The sequence below is a fragment of the Schistocerca americana genome, chromosome 10 (assembly GCF_021461395.2).
Source record: "Schistocerca americana isolate TAMUIC-IGC-003095 chromosome 10, iqSchAmer2.1, whole genome shotgun sequence".
Classification (NCBI taxonomy): domain Eukaryota; kingdom Metazoa; phylum Arthropoda; class Insecta; order Orthoptera; family Acrididae; genus Schistocerca; species Schistocerca americana.
Genome location: NC_060128.1, coordinates 91,871,043 through 91,892,946, shown reverse-complemented (window position 1 = coordinate 91,892,946; position 21,904 = coordinate 91,871,043). Strand labels below are relative to the sequence as shown.

At 40.0% G+C, this 21,904-nt stretch overlaps 1 protein-coding gene across 3 annotated transcripts in view; it reads right to left on the bottom strand.

Moving 5' to 3' along the window:
- The window catches only part of LOC124552572 (ubiquitin carboxyl-terminal hydrolase 29-like), a 389,169-nt gene extending 368,784 nt beyond the window's left edge, over window positions 1-20,385 (bottom strand). For 2 of the 3 annotated variants that reach the window (XM_047126893.1, XM_047126895.1), the window contains exon 1: window positions 20,062-20,132. The gene's annotated coding sequence lies outside the window, so the exon portion shown is untranslated. Of the gene's footprint in view, window positions 1-20,061; window positions 20,133-20,366 lie in introns of those variants that run through there. The other variant, XM_047126894.1, reaches the window with a different exon arrangement.
- Between the last annotated feature and the right edge of the window lie 1,519 nt (window positions 20,386-21,904).

Below are 21,904 nucleotides of genomic sequence, written 5' to 3'. Positions count from 1 at the left end.
CAGTCGCAGATAGCAAGCCGCTGCTACCCTTAATACCCGTCCTACTGTCGCAGAGGTATTTTCCCTTGGCGCCTGCCTTGGCACTTTTTTTCCTCTGCTCTAACAACCGCTACCCTTCGATCGCTTTCGTCCACTTTCTATCTCCTGGTGGAACATGTTAATGAGTAATCTTACCCAGACGCATGGATAACACCACAGCCCGCATCCTGTGACTCCTGATTCAAAAACTAACATGTTATACGAAGGTGACAGTAGAACTTTTGGTTTGGTCACCACGTTGGTGTGGGCGTGGAGGGGCCCCATCCTTTGCCCTACTCGTCAGTCGGCAGGACTCAACAGGACCAGCCATACCTCTGAGGATGTCCAGCGTAGTATTGGACGAAACGTTAGGAATAGAAGTATTCCATGGACCACGGCCATATAACCCGGAACAATTATCAACAACCATTCGGAATATTTTCCTGCGACCTGTTAGGAATAGATTCGTTTCAGCAGTTGCCAGAGAGCACCAGATAACAGGCCCGCAGGAAGACCGTACGTTCGTACGTGTAAAGCATTAAAAGATCTTACATTATGTCATAAAAGAAACAAGATATTAGAGGATATTCCAAGAGCATGGGAATTTTGAGAGACCAAACTAAAATGCATAATTCGGTTTAAAGTGCACATTCGTATGTCCAGATACAGGTATAAATTTTCTTACAGTACCAGTACTGTATTATCTCGTGTTTCGTTCTTTATTACGGCATAATGCCATACGTGCTAGAAGATGAAAACGTGAAATTCAAATGCATCAAACACTTGAAACTAGCCAATAGTGTGGAATTAAACACTTCGTTTCAAATAAAGTGACTGCCTCAGCAGTTAACATTAATAAAAACAAAATTTCTTTAACAAACCGACAAAAATAACTTCATTGTTCTGCAAGGTGATTAACGCTTGAATGTCAGGATGGTGGAAACAAAATAAAATCTGAAACTAATAACATATTTTAGCCCTTCCGTAATTATGTGAATGTATTTTAATTCACTTGATAGCTCCCGGCCACAGAAACCGTTTTGTTTTCATTTGACGTGAGAGCAATAAACGAAGAGGAAACAGCAAAACGGTAACATGGGTCACGTGGAGACCACCACTTTCAACACCACAACTCAGACTGCTCTGTGCATCAGGTCCGGATTTACGAGATTTCCGAACCTGGACAATATTAGATAGTGCCGTTCCCCCTCCCTCGAGCGTTTGACGTAGGACGCCAAAAATTTAAAAAATCGACTTTTCAAAAATATCTTCATTTTGTAGCGCACATCTTTCTGAAGAGTCTGACACATAAAACATATATGTTCGAGGGAATGTAAGACATGTTATTTGGGTCGTAAGTGTGCAGAGCCATGCCTTTTCACACAGCATTCTTCCATTGCATGTCCCTGTATTTCGCTCTGTGGAATTCAAACGTGTAATATTTTGTAATGGGTGCCATCAAACTATATTCAAAGCCAGTGGAAATTAAAATGTCCTGTGGTGCCTCTCCTGCCCCTCCAAAAAAAAATCTCGCAATTAATACTGAATGGGATTATTTGTAACTGGCAGAACAAGAACTCTTCAGAAAGTTTGCAGTCTTTACTGCATATTAGCTAATAACTTGTTGTTTTGTGGGGCATAAAATTAAAAATGTAGGATACATCAAACGAGTAAAGTCAAGAGACAAGCAAGACAGTACACATTTCTTCAATCCTTAAGCCCTAGCTCTTTTTTCTTTTCCTCTCTAACCTTGCCACAGCTTTATATGGAGTACTTTCCTTTCTGGCAAAGAATCTATTACCTCACCAAAGTTGGTCATTGTTTTGCTACATGGAAAAACGAAATGTCGTTGTCTAATACCAGAAAAGCTGTTAGTAAAATAGTACCCAAGACAAGTGTGGTTTCTCGATCTGATTACGTGTATTTTGTCACTGTCTGCTAGATAAAACGAAACAGGCCTGCCTAATATTGCAGCAATTGTTACACACACCAAATAAACGAGACTGTTTTGGCACAAATGGTCATTTTCATAACACGACAGGATATAATTCACGAAGTAGCAATATCAAATCTCTATTAGGCCTACTACAAGCAAAAAGTTTTATGTTAGGAAATAGTTTCACATTTCATTCATACTCTCTAGCTTCTGAAGCATGAGATCGAAAAGCAGCAGTACGAAATTTTTATATAAATTTGGAATCGTCATATTCTTCCGCAATTTGTGTGAGGCCCCATTTCTTCTCCTTCTTCGTTCTAACAAACAATCTTGTCGTCACTAATTCTGTAACTATTCCCGACAGTGTCAAAACTTATCCTCTAGTTAACTTCACTAACCCTGCAAGAATCACCAGTTTAGTTATCCCGCAGGCTGTTAGCCTGAAACTGTAGAACTGGCCCTTAATAGTGTATTGGACTGGCCAAAAATTGTCAAAATTTCATTTTCTTAGATACACGGAAAAGACAATACGTAAACTTTGTTGCCTGTTATTCCTGTTAGTCGTCTATTTCCACTCTGGTAGTCTGACTCTACGGAATTCGCTAGTAATTATAAACAACACTGATCTTTTGCAAACCCAGTCAACCACATAAACAGCGATTGGCATTCATCCGTTCAGCTTTATTCCGATCAGCTCGTATAGCCCGGTCCCCTTTTGTCTACAGGAAAGTTTATTTCTAGATGCGACGGGGATTCCCCTGGCAGAGGCATCACGTACACTATGCACGCATCCAAAAATCAACTTAGAATTTGTTCAAAAACCAACAGGGATGCATTCAAAATCATATGAGTAATGGATAGACCAACGTGCGCTGGATGCTAGGCGCTTTGTGAAACAAGGTCTTTTCCTCAATAATATGGAGTTGCCCCCGCCCCCTAGTTCCTGGCCTGTTGCGCATACGTGAATCTGGCAGCTTAGTCGCACCAATAAAATTTTTCCGGATAGCATCTGGCTACCTGCTGCTGTTGCTTATACGGCTGACTGCCACACTTCTGTAGCCAGAAGCGATTCAACTGCGCATGAGCTCGCTCGCAACCGCATAAACGAATCTAATATAAACAGTTGTGACGTCACGCTCATCGGAGGCAATTTGTTGTTATGAAGCCTTTGACACATTTTGCTGTTGGCAGACGCTTGTATGACCACTGTGTTTTGTTGTTGTATATGGTGCATTTCCTTTGCAACTTAAGTTTTATTTTCGTTTTTTTTTTCTTTCGTTCGTGTTTTATTGCTGCAGCATTATTCTGCAGTAGCGAGATACAGTAATATTCTTTGTTAGAGTACTGGTTCTTACCAAAGTTACAAAAATTTAACTGAAAACTAAAAAAAATGTAAAATTCCTGGAATTCTAAAAAAATTCCGGGTTTTTCCCGGTTTTCTCCTGAATGAAAAAATTCCCAGGTTTTTTCCGGATCTCCTGGTTGTCCCAGGTCGTATACACCCTGAATGTCGATGGCACAATCATTTTAATCAATGGGACAACAGATGATATCGGTGAGGCAAACCAACTGTTGCAGTTCCCATGCAAAAAATGATGGTCACAGATGAACTTTAAGCAGGTGACAATAAACTTTTCACACATCATCGTTAGAATAATGAATAACAGACACCAATTGAAATTTATCAGAAGCCCACCACAACTCCACAGCCCCTCCTATCGACCCACAACCCACAACATGGCAAGCATTGCCATATTGCTCTGTTGACAAAACAAAGTAATTCAACTGCCACTCTGAAGATAAATGTAAAGAAGAAACTGAAATAATAAAGCAGACAACCATTGAAAATGACTATAACAACTCCATGGCAGACACCCAAGACACTCAATAGTGACAAAACAATCACAGCACAAAAACTGAACACAAAATCCATTATTCCATGAAATTCCATTTCTGGGTAATACTTCTAATCAGATTGCCAACGCCTTCAAATGAAAAGCCATAGTTATATCTTTCACCACTGACAATACAGAAGTTACCTCATAACAGCGTACATGAAATTTACTCCACCACAGTGGTAAGTAGAAAATTCAATGTTTGGACGGGGGCATTTCTATGTAGGTCATACAAGCAGATCGTATGAGATTAAATTCCAAGAACACATGACAGCAGTAATAAACCAAAAATACCACACATAATGTCAGCTATAGCCACACAATTGCACGAAACAAAACACCATGCCAACTACATAAGTATCAGCATCCTACATATCCAACACAAAAGCAAAAATCTTGATGTTCTTGAAAAACACTAAATATCCAACCACCAAAGAAAACAACCTGAGTCCATCATAAATGAAAAAAGAATAATTACATTTACAATAGTGTAATCTCCATTTTAACAACCAGCCTATTATTATTAAATTAGCAATGCATTTGTGTGTGTGTGTGTGTTGTGTGTGTGTGTGTGTGTGTGTGTGAGCGCGCACGCCAGTTAGCTCCAAGCAAGACCATTGTCTGAAAGCTCAGCAGCATTTTCAATCTTGTCTATGTGCCCGATGATCACTTGATCTAAAACGAAATGGTAACAGGTAAGTGTCACTCTTTCCAGTACTTGTATTTTACATGGACTTTCCATTAATATATTTAACATGTGAGATATGTTTCTATATGTATTCCATGACAAACTGGGCATAAACACGATTCAATGAAAGGACACAATTTTATTATTTGTTTGAAATTACATAATATAAGCTTTTGTGTGGTTTCAACTGCTTGCCTCAAACTAGTCACATATCTGTTCAGCTCTGTCTGTGGTGAACAAGTTTTGACACTATACTAATATGTTTCTGTCATCAAGAAATACTGGAGATTCTGCTTATCAAGCAAAAGACTAGACCCAACATACAACCTTATGGGACATCATGTTTTATGTTTGCAAACTTTAGAGAGATTAGGTCCACCTGGTGTGGTTTGGAAATGTGACTCTTTCTTTGCAGAATGTACCACTACAGCCATGCAACATAACATTAACATAATACTATTTGGAAAGGACCTATTTCACTTTTTTATGAACTGGAAGAAAATGTGCACTTATTTATCTCATTCATTTAGCTTCTAGCTTATTGAAAGTATACTACTGTGAACTACATTTCATGTTTTGATTTCGGGTGTACATATGTGCAAGGCTCGTAGTTGCCCAATTTGCAAACATGCTACTTAAAGGTGTCTGTGCAAGAAACACGGTTCTTCTAATTCCACATCACAAAACTGAACTGTTAGCTCTTGTGCTGTAAAGACAGTCATACTGTACACAAATGTTACAGTAAACTGGAGCATCCTAAAAGTGAAAGTTGAGTAAGCTGGAATGAGCTGAATTAGTGGTATGAATACTGACTTGCCTTTTCTTTTCCATTTAATATCTCCATTTCTACAAAGTTACAACCTTTTTTGCAAGGGTATACTAAGAACATCGCATATTTACGAATTCTGTTGTAAAGTTTACACTTTTTTCTTTGCGCATCATTTACCAATGGGTTGAAATATTTTTCTACCCCGAGGTGTCATATTGTATATGTTACGGTGTAACGTCAAGTGCCGGCACGCCAGTCGGGAATGATAGAGAAGAGATGGCTGTGAGAAGACATCAGCCAATCGCACACTGACCGACCTCTCTCCAGCACAATATGTAACAGCAACGGCCCCTATCTGAAGAGGACATAAGTTCCGCGGCTGACTGGTGACGGCCCAGTTCAATAGCAGCATCAACTCTAGTTACTTCGCTTGTACTCCCTATGTAGCACAGACTTGGAATTGCTTATACTGGAGAAGATTTATTATTTAATATGTCGCCCTTTGCTTGTGATACGTCTGTGCAATTGTAAAGGTTTAGTACTGTAACTTTCTCATTGTAAAAAAAAGTCATTAGTACGACTTGTTTGGATGTTTGTCTCGTGAACCGTGCAAGCAGGCTTCCTATACACTACGTATTTGGTGACAAGGCATATGAAGAACCAACACAACAACCTGTTCACGTTTCGCACCCAGAACTTGGCTCCAATAACTTTGTTTTTCATGGGCTTTTCTGTTTTGCTGGTGCCTTAATTCTACTTTGTCTTTTCTTTGCAGGGGTGTGTTTACAGGTTTTAACAGTGTCTTATAGTGTTTTTTGTAATCAGTGTTTTCAGGTGGAAGTTGCAGGAATTTTCTTTGCTTGTGTGCTTAATTCTATTGCTTACATTTTTTGTTTATTGCATTTGCCTATTCCAAAATGAGCACCCCACCTCTCCCACCCATTGCTAAGGCACCTGAGTTGCAAGCGATAGATGCAACGAAGCTAACCCAAGTGTTTCAGTTTCAGATGCAGCAGATCTCAACTCTACTAACTTGGGTACATCAGTTACTGGCACATGCTGTGCACCCAACAGAACAAGCAATACCTGTAGCTCCAAGTACTATACCGGTTTTTTGGCAGTTTAACGAAAAAGAAGAGGGACGGCTCGAGTGGTTGCAACAGTATGAAGTGCACATAATTGCTCATGAAGTATCAGATACTGTGAAACTACATTACTTTTTGTCAACTGTAGGAAGTGCAGCCTTTCGCCTCATTCACAAATTGTTCCCTAACGCAACTCCGAGTGATCTTTCCTATGATCAGGTTGTAGATTCGCTAACTAACTATTTTGACCAACAAGGGAATGTGGTGCCAGCTAGGTACCAATTCTTTCGTTGCAAGAAAAGGTCAGAACAAACTTATCGCACATGGATAACAGAGCTGTGGAGTATGACGAGGAAATGCAAAATTAAATGTGCTTGTGGTGCTTAATATTCAGATGTGATGTTGCGTGCTGCGATCGTGTACGATGTAACTGATATCAGACTTAGAGAACAGATTCTGAAACAGTCATATCCAACATTTCATCATGTAGTCCAAATTCTACATCAGTATGATTTAGGTGCCATAGAGGCTGATAAATTTGACCAGCCACTAATTTGTCACGTTCAGTCATCACTTACTCACGACTGGTCCAACAGATAGCAACACCACACACGTGCCAAGCCGGGTAAATAGAATTAAGTCATGCTCTTGGTGCTATTCATAGCACAAATGTCAAGACTGCCCATCCAGACAAGCACAATGTTACACTTGTGGCAGGAAAGGTCACGTAAAATCCGTATGTTTGCAATGGATTAAACATAAGAATTATGTCCATTCACAAAAATCTAGTCACACGGTCCATGTAATCAATGCAGTGTCTTCAAAGCCTGCAGGGATTAGCAAAACTAGCAAGCAAAGTTTCCTCAGTGCTATGCCAGCCCGACAATCTTTTCGCTCATTTGCATATTAGTGGAAAATGAGTGAAATTTCAGTTGCAAACGGGTGCCCCTGTTACATTGCTGAATCGTAACACATATGAACTGTTGTGCTTTCCACGCCTGTCTAAAACTAACACACACCTGATAGCTTAGAATGGACAACACATTCCCATTCTCAGAAAATGTACTTTCCCTGCCATGTATCGCTCGCATACGCAAACTGTGACTTTCACTGTGCTACAATCATGCGAATGTGTGAACATATTTGGCCTTGATTCATTTGGTTTTTAAATTCAGGACAATGTGTCAGTGACTGCAGTCAGTGCCAAAGACAGTGTAGCTAGCTTGCTGAAAGAATTCCCTGAACTGAAGTTTAGGCATGACTAACAATTTTGTTGCACATATTACCATAAAAGACAATGCTCAGCTGAAATTTTTCTGGGCCAGAACTGTTCCCATTGCATTACAAAACAAAGTGGCTGCTGGACATCTTTAAATGCAAGATAGTGGGGCTATTGCTGCCCATACAAGCTAGTCAATGGGCACGTCTTCTGGTTTTACTCCCCAAAACTTCAGGTCATTCACCTCTGTGTTGACTTGGAAGTCCACAGTCAATCCACAAAGTGTGATTGATACTTACCCCTTGCCACACCCAGAGGATCTCATAGACAGATTAAGCACTGGTTGCTACTTTTCAAAAATTGATTTCTGCAATGCATATCTTCAAATACCACTAGATGAAGAATCTCAAACTGTGTATGTTGTGAACACCCATTTGGGCTTGTTTAAATATCTGTGTTTGCCTTTTGGCAGTGCTTGTGCACCCACCATTTTCTGGTGGTATTTGGAACAGCTGATTGCTCAAATACCAAACTGTTCAAACTATTTGGACGATATTGTCATAGCAGGTCATACACCTGAAGAACACAATGCAAATTTGCGTGCTTTATTTCGTGTGTTATCTGAAGCAGAACTAAAGCGCAGACTCGACAAGTGTGATTTTTTTAAACCTGAGTTGCAGTATCTTGGTCATGTCAAACAGTCAAGGTGTACATCCTCTTCAGTCACATTTATTAGCGATATGTGACCTGCCAATTCCTTGCAATATCATAGAATTGCAGTCAGTCTTAGGAAAAATTAACTATTACATTCGGTTCATACAGAATGTTGCACAAATTGCAGCTCCATTGCATCGCAAGAACGTCCCCTTTGTTTGGACAGATGAGTGCCACAAAACTTTTCAAAAACTTAAAAATGCATTGCTCAGTGATCGATGCTTGGTTCACTTTGATCCTGACAATCCAGTTTTGTTGCAAGCCTCTTACAGAATCACTGAAGCACCTTTGCACAGAATTAGTGATAAAGACAGGCCTATTGCTTTTGCATCAAAAGTGTTGTCCACAGCTCTATGTAACTATCCACAAGCAGAGAAAGAGGCACTGGCTATTGGGTATGGTGTCACCAAATTCCACCACTATTCGTATTGCAGAAAATTCTACTTAGTAACGGATCACAAGACATTACAGTCCTTGTTTCATCTGATGAAGCTAGTTCCTGTATGAACTGCCCAAAAATTGCAAATGTTGGCTTTGTTGTTGTCTCAATACTGTGTATTGTCCGACAGCTCAACATGGTAATGCACACGCACTTTCACATCTTCTAATTGGCCCTGATACAGACTTTGACGCATCTGCTGCATCTTGTCACATCAATGCTCAGGATTCTGAATTGCTTCAATCCTTTCCTCTAAACTTTAGGAAAATTCCACAGATGCTGATTCAGATTTGAACATTTTGCTAACCTACATTTGCACTGGTTGGCCCCGTTCTTCACATAGCATAAAGAATGTAGTGCGCCAATATTTGCACATCAGCATAGCCTTGCTATATAGCATGGTGTGATTCTTGTTCAAAATGACAGTGGACAGTCACGTGTGTCGATGCTCCAAGCTTTGGAAAGAGAATTGTTGCAGTTACTTCACCAAGGACACTGGGAGATTGTTCACACAAAACAATTAGCGCATCGACACTGTACTTGGTAGGGTATGGACACCCAAACAGAACAGACGATATCAGAGTGTGATACACATGCGGAAAATCAGACCGCTCTGCCACAAAAATTCTCTGCTTGACCTAAGTCACAATCACCACGGCAATGTGTGGACATAGACTTTGTGGGACCTTTTTGGAACACTCAGTAGTGGATTGTGGTAGACTCTTATAGCAAGTTTCCTTATGCTGTGCCAATGAACTTGACGACGTCACGTAGCACAGTTCAGGCGTTGTCCTCTATTTTTTGCCTCGAAGGTTTGCCCGAAGTCATAGTGTCGGGCTACGTCTCTCAGTTCAGTCAAATGAATTTCAAACATTCTGGCATACAGCATCTAACTAGTGCACCGTTCCATCCACAGTCAATCAGCAAAGAGAAACGTTTTGTCAGAACCTTCAAGTAGCAGATGGCCAAACTTCGCACCACACACACCAGGGATCAAGCACTGCAACTGTTTCTTGCCTCCTATCATTCGCATCCACAAGGTGGACCACTGCCAGTGGAATTGCTTCACAGCCACTGCCGTCGGACACTGCTCCACCCTCCTCAGCATCCGGAGCTGAAGGAAGGCCACAAGTATCGCTTCGCGCTGCATGGCGCATGCGTGAATCTCATTTCAGACCCCGGCGGATTGCAGCACCGTCATCACAATCAAATTCGCCATAGTCAATCCTTGTGTATCTCTTCCCCCAGATTCACAGATCCCAGGATAGCGAGGCCACAACAGCTGCCAGAGGGTGTCATGACAACACTACGGGACAACCTCACAGAGACAGAGCCAGAGCCTTCACCTCCTCTCCTCCTGCTGATGGAGCTGGATCCATCCACGCCGCAGCAGCTGATGCCTTCTATATCTGGGTATGCGCCTCAGGAGGTGGAAACATACCCTTCTGGCCGTTTTCTGGGGGACGTTTTTAGCAGAGCGAAGGCCAGATGGTGGGGTACGACCAGAAGTCTGACGTCTCCTGTAGCCACAGCTTCCAGTCCCTCAGAGTGTCCGCGCTCTTGCCTCCCCTCCCGTTGTCGTGCTTCTTATATAACGACAGTCCGTCACATTGGGGGGGCAGGAATGTTACGGCATAAAGTCAAGTGCCCGTGTACCTGTTGGGAACAATAAAGAAGAGATGGCTGTGAGAAGATGTCAGCCAATAGCACGTTGACCGACCCCTCTCCAGAACGACAACGTGACAGCACCAGAATGACAACGTGACAGCATCGGCCCCTATGTGAAGAAGACATAATTACCGCAACTGACTGCTGACGGCCCAGTTCAAAAGCAGCATCAACTCTAGTTACTTCGCTTGTACTCTGCAAGTGTCACAGACTTGGAATTGCTTATACTGAATAAGAGTTATTATTTCAAATGTCGCTCTTCACTTGCGACAAATCTGTATAATTGCAAAAGTTAAGTATTGTAATTTTCTTAATGTAATAAAACTAATTAATACGACTTGTTTGTATATTGGTCTAGCAAACTGAGTAAGTAGCCTTCCTAGGCACCACACTGTATTCACTGATAGATGAAATACATCATTTTTTGATCTTAAAATTGTTTGCACGCACAACCACTCCTTGTTCATGTAGTTTCCCTTCATAAGTGGATGCACATTTTTTATTTGTTCCTCTGTCTTTACTACAATGCACAACCCATTGGTTAAGATGATCGTGTCAGGCTGAGGATGAATGTGATATGTGCCATTACCAAATTTTATTCTTGAAAATTCAAGAATATTCATAAAGGCTTGAGAATATTATAGAATAAGCTCAATTTTCCCCCTTGAAAAATACAGTGATTAGATAGATGACGTCTTGGTGACTAGCACAATATGATACAACCACTTCAAACAGTCATATCTCCACAACAACAACTGCACCGACACAACTACTACAGCATAAAATAAGGGAACCTAGGGTAGCACTCCATACAAATACCAGTGATTGGGGGTGGGTGGTTTTGGAGGTATTGTTAGCTTCACCCACAAACACTAACTTGACTTAAAACTGTCAAGTATCATTTTGTGACCTATACACACATCCAGAGACATGGATAATGTTATGGAAAATGCAATATAGATGATTTTATTTATCAGTTTTGCCATAGGTTTGTTAATGAAATCATACACCACTTTCTCTGTAAGTAAGTGACAGCAAAAGGGATGAATGAATAGGTGGAAGTCGGTAAAGGTCATTTCTGCCTGTTGCCAAACTTAGCTACTAAGCAACACACCAAAGTACTGAAGTAGGCACTGTGAATGCAATATTGATTCCAGTGTGTTGGCTCTACTGTGAGAAACAGGCACTGAGAGACGACTTTCAAATCAGTACATGGCTTTAAGATTTAAAACAGCAGCACAGATAATGTTTCAGTCACTGATCCTTAAATACCATGCTCACAGCAACAAGAGAGCAGCTGATATTGGAACAAACAATAAACGATCACATATAAACTTGTTTTTTGTCTTTCAGACATAACATTCAATTCTAACACATCACTTTTTACACACTGCTTTCAAAAATACCTTAGTCAGAAGAACTACTGCTTCTTAGCAATCTATTTTTGACGGCAGTATGTAAAAGTAATGTGTTAGAACTGAGTATCATGTCTGGAAGACAAAGAGTTTATATCTGATCCTACCCCTCTTATTGATGTGAGCATGGATTCTGATGATCAGTGAATAAAAAAATTCTCTGTGCTGCTGTCTCCATTCGTTTTATTTCATATATTGTAGTCATGTTATGCCACAGGCAGCAACAGTAGTTTCGCTTAGTGTTAGCCCCTATGCTGATCTTGGGAGTTATATACCTAGGCTTCAAAGAGGATTCCAACATTTTTCCACACTATCTAAACAATGTCAGTACCACACTAAAGCTGTTGTGTGATGCTGCAGATGTATACAAGGATCCATCATATGAATATTGTTAGCAAATCCTGATACAGAGTTGCAGATGATTAAAGCTCGACCTTCAGTACACAAAGCAGCATGAGACTCTTCTGAGTAATTAATTTGGTAATGGATGTAAGTACTGGAGGAGAGGAAGGGAGGGGGGAATAAACAGTAAAGGGTCTTGAACACAGCTGGCAGACTGAAAATGTAGACTGGGAGAGTGGCATCAAAACTATCTTCAGACTGAAGATTACGACATGCATAAACTGGTGAAAAGATTCAGTACTGTTTGATTATACCATCATAGAGCACCACCACTAGAATAGTAATAACAAACAAATATGTAAGCTGTGCTTTTACATATCAATCCAGAAGCGTGATCTGTATCTCAACACATTCTCACCTACGAATAATACTTGTGGACGAAAAAATGATAAAACAATTTATTACGTGGGCAGCACAACTACTGTGTGGAATTATTGTTTTATTTGCATGCGGAGAACAAGACCAAGAGACATTGCGCATCTTCAAGATGGGACGGCAATCAAAGTAACTTCACAAGGGAATTACTAGGGTGTGCGCAATATGATACCTCTGTGAACTGCCAGTCTACACTGAAGAAGCCTGCATTCCAAATGCAGGAAAAGATTACAGTGGCTGTATTGATACTGACAAGGGGACCGCATCTACTCATCATCAGCAATGTTATCCAAATTTTTTGTGTATGTGGGGGCTTGGCCAGAAATTGAAGTGACAGAAATGGGAGTTCCAGATGACTAAGCATTTAGAAAAAATAAAATTTTTGGCACAGGTCAAGAGAGAGACGAGCCATTTGATGTTGGGGTAGCAACCAGCCAACAGTTCGTGCAACAGAAAGATTACTGAATGGTAATCAGAGATTCACAGGGACCAGCCACTGTGTGGAAACATTTTTTCTTTTTAATTTAATTTTTTATGTTACACGAAGAGTCACCCTCCACTTTTTCATACCCTCCCCCCCCCCCCCTCCCGCAAGTCTACTTCTTTGGATCAAATCAACTCATTGTCGAACACACACTGATAAAACTTACACTACTTTCTCTTGTATTTTACTTCCAATTTAAATATGTTCTTCAGTTATTACTGTGGAACTTTCTGGTGTGATCAGATTGTTTTCAACCATAAGATGTAAACTGCAATCCAGTGCCGTTTTCAATCACATCAGTGCTTCGCTATGAATGTTATTGCCAGTACATTTTCGGTCCTCCATATTTTCACCATATTCACACTGTGTTCTCAGAATTCTCTCAAAAAATTCACACTGTATGGCCACCAGGCCAAAGCTAGCCTTGTCACCAACCCCTCTGATATCATCTGCACTGGGAACACAAAGTTCATATGCAGCTACTCGAAGATCAAAATGAAACTAATGAAATACAAATTTCAATCCTTTCTTGGAAAGTTATTTGAAGAGTGCTCCTGAACACTGTAAGCACAATCCTCAGCCTCAAATATTACTTTGCCTTTTCTTTTCAGGCCTTTTATAGAAATATTAATAAATAAGACACTGAGCATTATTCTGGTTTAATATGAGTATAAGTGAAGTAATAGCTGAAAATTATAAATGGAAAAAAATAATAATTTTAGTGTGAGGATCTTTTTCCAATGCTAATTCTGATGTCCTGTTTTGTGACCACGTGTTACACCACTGCTTGTTAATGCATTGAACCATCTGCTGCGAAACACCAACAAATCCGGCAGCTTCACACACTGTATGGCCATGGCCAAACATGAATGCCTCTTTTACCCTCTCTGTCACAGCCTTACATACAATGTCCTCTTGAAACATAAATGTCTCACTCATCGCTACTTCCTTATGCTCACATAGAGGCAGTGGGCACACAGTCAAGCACACAATTTGTTAGTTGTGCCATCTGTAAAGCTTAATGAACCACCTATGCATGCACCCTGGTGTGATCCATTTTTCCCCCCTTATGAGATTATTACAAAGGCAAGTACACTACGAACGTATTTAGTACAGCTTAGTAAACAAAAAAAAAATGTATTGATCTGTGTAAGCAAGCCTACTGCTTACCAGCTGCTGAGTCGCACCCTTTTTGTTGGACAGATATCTAATACGGATTGTTTTCATCTCGAGCTTCTGACCATCGCGAAGCAGTACCTAAACATGTAAATGCCTCCAAAGCAGCCAGCATATTTTCATCTTCATTTTCTGGACCACTAGTTGAAATGCTGGAGGCATCAGTGATGAGGTTAATCATTTTGCTACCCTGCACGATTTGGTGCCCTGGATGTACAGTGTCAACACTCATCCATCCTTGATGGATGTTGTGTTCATTGTATTCTTGGGTATTGAGTTCTTTTAGCATATTGGGCATTTCAGACATACCACCTCACCTCTCACCATGGATAACGCAGTAGACGACGGGATTCATTTTATGACAAAGGGCAGGTGTGTTTGCTTAGAGTTGTCATCGCTAACAGAGAAAGCAACAATGCATGAAAAACTGCAGACATCAATGTGGAATGTACGAATAATATATCTGTTAGGACAGTGCGGTGCAACATGACGTTAATGGGCTACAGGAGTAACGACCAACGTGATCGCCTTTGCTAACTGCATGACATTGCTTGCAGCCCCTCTCCTCAGCTCGTGACCGTATCGGTTGGATGCTAGGCGACTGGAAAACTGTGGCTGATGGTAGTGTTCAGGCGTGGTGCAGACCCCACAAAGCCATTGACTCAAGTTGTCAACAAGGCACTGTGCAAGCTGTTGGTGGCTTCATATTGTTGTGGGTTGTGTTTACAAGGAATGGACGGAGTCCTCTGGTCCAACTGAACTAATGATTCACAGGAAATGGTTATGTTCAGCTACTTGGAGATCATTTTCAGCCATTCTTGGACTTCATGTCCCCGAACAACAACTGAATTTTTATGGATGGCAATGCGCCAAGTCACGGGCCACAACTGATACCAATAGGTTTAAGGAATGTTATTGAGAGGTCAAGAAAATGATTTGGCCACTCAAACTGCCCAACATTGATAGGACATAATCGAGAACTCACTAGTTCCTGAGCAAAATCCTGTACCAGCAACACTTTTGAAATTACAGATGGCTATACAGCAGCACAGCTCAATATCTCTACACAGGATTTCCAGCGACTTGAGTTCATGCCACGTCAAATTGCTGCACTATGTCAGGCAAAAGGAGATCCAACATGATATTACGAGGTACCCCACAACTTTTGTCACCTTAGTGTACTCATGTTGTATACTGAATGTCACTTACCTTTATTGTACTGAATGTACTGCAAAATATGTAGATTGTTTGGTTAGATGGAAGAGGGAGCCTCTTGGTCCTAATATTGCCAGGTTCAATTAATGATTCTGCAAAACTTCTAAGATGAATCAAGAACACATTGAGGCTTAAATCGTACGACATATCTCTTGTACAAAACATTACAGGATATCAGAAAGTTAGCCATATATGAAAGCAAATCAACAATCATTTTTCCTATGCTGCATCTGCTAAGGGATAGGTGGTAGAGCGCAGTGGTAAAATGATACTATAGTGCAAAAGACATCACGAGTAGGATCAGAGAAAGATATATGTGGAAACATGAAGAGCCAGGGATCTGCTTGTGTGTGGTGGTAGAAAGTAAGTAGGTGTCTTTACACTTTACATATCCAGATTAACTGAAGTATTTGATACTGCTTTGTCACCTCACAACCTAACTGTAACCTAGGCCTCTGACTATGCTGCAGATCAGTATGTCACTGCATCTATGACGTTCTGTGAATTCATTGGCTACGCTAACTCTCAACCAAACTACCGCCTTCCAACCTTGATTAGACCTCAGGCTACACTATGGAACAGAGTGACAGCACAACATATAGACCCAGAGAAAATACTGTCAGTGTTCTGCCCAGTTTCGGTTTTCTAATTTATGACATCATAAGCCACATAATCATCATGCTACTTGACAAACCCACCAACTGACAATGGTGGGTTCAGCTGACCCACATACTCTTACAATGCCTGACTTTGGGCAAAAATTAACGACACTGCAATGGCACTGAAGGATTACCACAATGCAGTCATCTACTGCATTGATGAACACAACAACTATGATGTCAGTATAAATACAAATAAGAAGAAACTCAAGACTGGCACAGTGAAGGTATACATGCAAAGAGATATTAAAATTGTGAAAAAGAAATTGCGAACTAATTCCCACGAACCTACTTCATCACAATACAAATGTAACATGTGTCTAATTGTCACAGAATTTCAATTCCGAGACTAACCTGGGAAACAGTAAACAGTTGAATATTTTAAATGAAACCAGTAAATTCATCAAACCTAAGAGCAGTGGGTAGTAAATGCACTACTGCACAATGTTTAACTGAATTTCCTTTTGGACTGATCATGGAAAACATCCAGATGAAGGTTTTACAGCATGTAGTTTGTCGGTACACTGAAGTTAAATTTTAAATAACACTGTCATCAAGATTTTATACAATCCTCAAGATGCTGCTCTATGGCAGTTTCACCAACAATTCATTAGACCCCCAGGATACTTGCAATAAAACAGCATATAATGTTGGGAAAATGATAAATTTACTCAGCAATGGGTAAAAGTTATGTAGTGGGGCATTTTCCATTTTTTGTAGGTCATGCACAACATGTGTAAACAATATGCATAAAATTTTGCTAGTTTTCTGAATTTACCTTACACTTTTAGTTTTTGTAACAAAAGGTGCAGTAAACATGGCAAAGTATGGTAAATAGGGTGCAAATTTAACATTTAGGTGTGCTATAGGTCAATCTGTAACCACAACCTTTATTAGGCACTGACGTTAATTGAGCTTTGCCAACTCGCATCACCATCTTCCAACCTAACCTAGACATAGTTCTACACTACATATCTGTCACTGTAACCAATATTTCGGGGGGGGGGGGGGGGGGGGGGAGGCTATAACACCTCACACTAGCCCAACCATGATATGATACAGTGCTAAATGTAAGATGGCACAGGCAACATGCAGAAAATGATTTCTGGAGTTTCCAGATTTATTATATGTCAATCATTCTACATACAACAGTGTTATTTATGTTTTTATCTTAAGGACACATGGATGATCTTTATTTACTGCAAATACCTGTAGATCTTACTGAAATACTAGGTTACCCATCAGCCAAGTCATTATGGTTTGAGGGGGGGGGCAGTGCACAAATGGTTTAATTCACACTTAACTGGAAGAATGCAGAAAGTTGAAATAAGTGGTTCATGTAATGTTAAAACATCAGCTGATTCCTCAAACTGGGGGGCTATCAAGTACGGGGTCCCACAGGGTTCGGTCTTAGGTCCTTTACTGTTCTTGTTATACATTAATGACTTACCATTCCACATTGATGAAGATGCAAAGTTAGTTCTTTTTGCTGATGATACAAGTATAGTAATAACATCCAAAAACCAAGAACTAAGGATGTAATTGTAAATGATGTTTTTCACAAAATTATTCAGTGGTTCTCAGCAAACGGACTCTCTTTAAATTTTGATAAAACACAGTATATACAGTTCCGTACAGTAAATGGCACAACTCCAGTAATAAATATAGACTTTGAACAGAAGTCTGTAGCTAAGGTAGAATTTTCAAAATTTTTAGGTGTGTCCATTGATGAGAGGTTAAACTGGAAGCAACACATTGATGGTCTGCTGAAACGTCTGAGTTAAGCTGCGTATGCTATCAGCGTTATTGCAAATTTTGGTGATAAGAATCTCAGTAAATTAGCTTACTATGCCTACTTTCATTCACTGCTTTCGTATGGCATCATATTCTGGGGTAATTCATCGTTGAGTAGAAAAGTATTCATTGCTCAAAAACGTGTAATCAGAATAATTGCTGGAGCCCACCCACGGTCATCCTGCAGACATCTATTTAAGGATCTAGGGATCCTCACAGTAGGCCTATATATATTCACTTGTGAAATTTGTTGTTAATAATCCAGCCCAGTTCAAAAGTAATAGCAGTGTGCATAGCTATAACACCAGGAGAAAGGATGATCTTCACTATGCAGGGTTAAATCTGACTTTGGCACAGAAAGGGGTAAATTATGCTGCCACAAAAGTCTTTGGTCACCTACCAAACAGCATCCAAAGCCTGACAGATAGCCAACTAACATTTAAAAATATATTAAAAGAATTTCTAGATGACAACTCCTACTCATTGGCTGAATTTTTAGATATAAATTAAGGGGAAAAAAAAAAAAAAAAAAAAAAAAAAAAAAAAAAACCCAAACTTAAACATTAGTGTCATGCAATATTTTGTTTAATGTAATATCTTGTACAGACATCTTTTATTAACCTGACACGTTCCACATCATTACGAAGTGTCATATTCACGATCTATCGAACAAGTATTAACCTAATATAATCTAATCTAGTATAGCTACTGGAACAACAGTGTATTAGAGGTACACTTCGAGGAAGAAGAAGTGGAGCTACAATTTGCTCAGCCTAATGATACCTCAATGGTAAATCAGGCTTACATAGGTGGCAAATATCTTTGGTACAGTGTGTAAGATATACATGTATGGACAATATATAAAAAGAAACACAGTTCCAGTTTACTCAAATACAAAAACTGTACACTGGAAATAAGAAACGCTTAAGTCCAAAATGTCAAAAAACACAAAGAAGCCACAAGAGATACATGTTACATACGATTATAACAGTCTTACACATTCTGTAATGCCTGACAAAAAAAGTGTGATAAGTTTGGAAATTAAATATATCTATAAACTGATATTTGGGTAAAGACGTGTCGTGCCTCACTTCCATGGAAGCAATAACAAAATATATAGTACTGACATCACTTACACAATAAGAAAGAAAAGTCCCCGAGTTACACTTAAAAAAATCGACCACGGCTAATAGATGCTTTTTTTTCCAGCACTTAATATGTTGGTCAGTGAATGGTGAGGATTATATCCTAAGGTGAGAAAATCGTGCAGTTTGAACCCCAAAATCACATATTTGTTTTTACCTCATTCTACTACACAATACCCAATAAATAATCAAACGATTTTATCTTACATTGTGCCGTTTCTTTCAGAGCAATAACCGCCCACTTGTTTGCTGTATACGGCTTCTCTTGCGTTCTTAGCTGAGTATTTTTCTGTGTGTTCCCCCCTCTCGCCTTTCCATCATAAAGCAGGGCACAAAACATTCACGTCTAAGATAACTGAAATGATGTAAAAATTACTATTCCTTGTTGCCTCTACGTAAGGGGGCGAGCAACAGGTTACAGCATGTTTACCACCGCGATAACAGACGCTCGCCACATTTAGCGTTCATGTCAGGAACAAATGAATTTGCACATGGCTAACTCTAATGGAGGTACTTTTAAGTACAAGGAGGCTTCTCTGGGCCCTTCAACGTATCCCAAGGTTTTAGTCATGGTACAATCAAGCAGTTTATTCGTGAAAAACTAAAATATCCAATTTTGACACTTCCAGCGTTTCACATTCCCGGTCTTCAGTTGAAAACTAGTAATGGGTAGTGTATGAGAAGACATATCAGTATCCACTATTAAGCGATCTAATGCAATCATACAGAAAACATCAACTACAAATATCACTAGTCGTCGAAACTGGTTGAAACTACAACGCATAACATGCATTCATGAACACTTCACTTCTGTTTAGTCGTATACACATAATGACATAAGCCATGCCATGATATACTGAGACTCATGCGCTATCCGCAGATCGTTTCCGTAACATAAGCGTTCTTGTTTAATGCTGATATCACAGTGTAGAAGTGATTTAAAAATAATCGGAGCAAACACTTACTTCGTATAAAATCCCTTCCGCTAAACATTCAAAAAACAAAACACACACACCCCAAGATGCTTTTCAAAGATTACAACCTACATAGCTACGCGATACTCAAAGACGGCGAAATTGTATAACTATGTTTTTGGTACTCGATCTCTGTGATTGTTTGCATCTTATTAGTAGGGCTATTAATAGATGCTGTTCGAGCAGTTGACGTCACAGTTTCGGAAATCTCGGGCTCTATTCGAACTTTTGATCGCTCTGCGATGTAGTGACTTTTCTTGTTACTATCACAACGACTTGTCTTAGGCGGCACCTACATTGCATCCGGAAGTCGTCCCATCCGAACCTGTCTGGTGAAGAGCGATAAACGCGCTCCAGCGACGTCCGACTTCAATGCCTACACAGTGCATTACTACACTGGATCCGAGCCATTCGGCAATGGCGCGCAGCTGACGCACGTGGGACACTGGCTGCCAGCTGCCCTCACATAGACAATGGAAGAGATTACACCGAGCGTCAACCCAGTGTACTGTCGTCATTCATGAGTTTCCTCACTGGACGTAGTTACACGCTATAGGTCAGCAGTTGCAGTTGTTGAGAAGCGATCATGAGTGATTCGAATGATCATTTTTTGTGTTGGCTACTGCTGGACGAGAACGTTCGCCTTAAAAGACGGAGGAAAAGGAGTTGGGTGCATCGTTTCATTGAAGAGAGATCTGCAGGGGAATTTTTTTACAATTTGCCAGTCACTGCGAAATTTTCCAGACAAGTTCAAAGATTATTACACCATGTTTATAGAAACGTTTGACTATATACTTGAACGTATAAGAGACGATATAACTGACCAATCCAACTTCAGGGACTGTATCGCTCCATAAGTAAAACTATCACAATCAGATAAGCAGTTAAAAACAGCTGATAGCCTTTTAGTTATTGTGAGTGGCATAACTGGTCAAATAATGTTAGAGTATTATAAATAAATTCTAGCATCCGTTACAATAAAATATATTTAGTAACATTAACAAATATATGTCTAAATTCCATCACAGTAATAGATGTTATCAGCAAATAAACAACTGTTAACAAGTAGCCATGAATAATCTGAAAATCAGAACGAAACAATTGTTTGGTTCAAGACTGACAAATATCAGCACTGAATGTGATGAGGAAAATTGTGGATAATAAACACTTACTTTATACATAAAGACATATTGACAGTACATTAGGGATAGCCCATTAAATGAGTTGCAAACAGGTTGATGGGCAGCGGGACACATTTGAGCTACGCTCTCAAAGGAAGACGAATCTTAGGTATAATTAGATGCACCTTGTCATGGGTAAGTTGACAGCTGTAATGATGGTAGAGGACATGCAGTGTGTGTTTGTATTAAACTTAACGACCTCTTATCGCTTTTGAAGTTGTGAGCTTGTAAGGCTTCAGTGACGTCCCCCAAGATTTTCGTACATAGTCTCATTTTCTCCAGTTGATCCAGTTCTTTGACTGATGGCAGTAAACTCATGAAGGAGTAGTCGTCATCATCCTGATATTTCTGTTTTCGAGAAACATGTTGCTCAAATAGGTCGATCCTTCTTTTCTTGATGTCCAGAGCCTATGAAACAATCATATTTTTTTTTTTTTTTACATGACGTTTTGGTCTGTTTCTGCCTGCTTTCACAGAAGACGACATAGAAGCAGCCGCCTCTCGTTCTTCTGAAGAGAGACACGTTTCACCATTATTTGTACTTTTCTCACTTGCTTGTACAATGACTTTGATCACGTGGAGAAGGCCATTCTTTCTCTATGGCAGACAAGTTTCCTGAGCTGTCGTTCAACAACAGCTTGCTTTTTAGGTAG